Source organism: Chrysochloris asiatica, unplaced genomic scaffold (assembly GCF_000296735.1).
Source record: "Chrysochloris asiatica unplaced genomic scaffold, ChrAsi1.0 scaffold00017, whole genome shotgun sequence".
Taxonomy (NCBI): domain Eukaryota; kingdom Metazoa; phylum Chordata; class Mammalia; order Afrosoricida; family Chrysochloridae; genus Chrysochloris; species Chrysochloris asiatica.
Window position 1 is genome coordinate 19,357,245 of NW_006408535.1, and position 2,169 is coordinate 19,359,413.

A 2,169-nucleotide genomic window follows, 5' to 3' on the forward strand; every position below is an offset into this window, starting at 1 on the left:
GGCTTTGGATATAAAATAAATTGTGGGGCATCAATTTTTGGCACCCACTGGTGGAGAAATCCGACTGTGATGAGAATACACGGTGATTTATGAATCAATCGGGATGCTATCAGCAGGCCCCTCAGCCTGGACTGAGATCAGAGGGTACAGCACAGCCAAGCTGATACAGTGCTGAAACCATGGAGAGGCTTCTGGAAAAAGAGGTGTGACTGCTTTTTATATTTTTCTTTCCTTCTCTCTCCTGTCGCACCCTTTCTGCTCAGCCTGGACACCTTAGGTGGGTAGGAGCACACCCCCAAAAGGGTCTAGTGCTGTGCCACAGGGTACAGTTTTCCCAAGGCAGAAAGAGGAAATCCCTGAAAGCAGTCACATAAGCTACTCCTTTGTCTGCTTCTTACGACATCTAACTCTGGGACTCAGCCCTAAAGCTGACCTGGTGGGAGCCTTTATTCCGGCCTGACCTAAAAAGAGACAGCAGGCCTGGCCATACAGCTAAACCTTATTTGCACCTTGTAAAACCCCAACATAAAAGGCAAACACCAACACCAACTACTATATACAAGGCCATAACTATTTTGAGAATTACACTATGCATACGCAGATACCTAACTGACCTTCAGAGATAAAAATCATGAACAATCTTTCTCCCATTCTTCTCAATATCTTTCTGTGCACCTCCACAATGGTGACTAGTGCAGGAGTCTGAGTGAGTGGACACCCCGACACACTGCTGTGCACACACACTCACCTGCATAGCAAAGGCTACTGGAAAGTCAGCTACAGTTTTATTTTTGGTTTTGTGGGGTGTTTTTTTGTCTCTGCTTTTATATTGCTTCTGTTTTTTGGTCTTTGTGGTCTCACTTTTTTCCTGGGGGTGGAAGCTTTCTCTCCCTACATTATCCAAGAAGAGACAGCAATCATGGCCATATAGCCAAGCTATAAGCATACCCCATAATATCCCACTATCTGGACAGGAGCCAATACCAGCTGCTACACATAACACAGATAGCCAATACTTGCTAAGATAGCTTGCAGCTGAGTAATAAGAGATGTGAAAAACTAAGGCTATCTCCAGATCACATCCACCAGGAGACACTCAGTAAACTAAACAACACAAAAACATAAATTCATTTCATCATTGAAAATGCATCTAACTATTGAAAATGTCCAAGAAAAAAAAAACAAAAAAAAAAAACTCAGAACATGTCCAAAAACAAGAAAAGAATAACGGAGACAAACAAGCTGGAAGCAGGCATAGACCTCCCATTAGAAGAAGAGCAAGCTTTGGATCTGCCTAAGAAGGAATTCAGAAGAATGATATGGAGACAAATCCAATTGCTTCACAGAAGGGTGGAGGAAAATAAGGAAGAAGTCAGGAGAGTGCTACAGGAGCAATCAAATAAGATAGGCATAGCATTAGAAACATTCAAAACGTACAAAAAGGGGTCCAGATGATTAATAATAAAATGCCAGAAATGAACAATACACAGAAAGGGCAAAAGAGTAGAATTCAAGACATGGAAGCCAGAACCAGCAAGCTGGAAGACAAATCTTACAATACAGCTAAGCTAGAAGGACAAGTAGAAAAAATGATTTTTTAAAAATATGACAAAAGTCTAAGATCCATATTGGATAACATGAAGAGAAATAACTTAAGAATTATTGGCATTCCTGAACAGGAAGAATCACAGAAATCTTCAGAGGAAATACTTGAGGAGCTATGGAGGAAAATTTCCGTAACATCTTGAAGGATGAGAAGATAAGCATTCAAGAAGCTGAACAAACCCCAGGAAGGATAGACCCCAAAAGAAAATCACCAAAACATATCATAATCAAGCTCTCCAAAATCAAAGACAAAGAGAGAATCCTAAAAGCAGCCAGGGAAAAGAGAAGTGTTACAAAGGAAAGCAAATACAGTTAATCTCTGACTTCTCAGTAGAAACCATGAAGACAAGAAGACAATGGGGAGACATATATAAAACCCTAAAAGAAAAAATCTGTCAACCAAGAATTGTCTACCCAGCAAAACTGTCAATCGAATACAATGGTGCAATCAAAACATTCCAGGATAAACATACGCTAAGAGATTTTGTCAAAGCCAATCCAGCACTTCAAAACATCCTAAAGGGAGTTCTTTGGAATGAAAACCAACAAGAACAGGTACCAAGT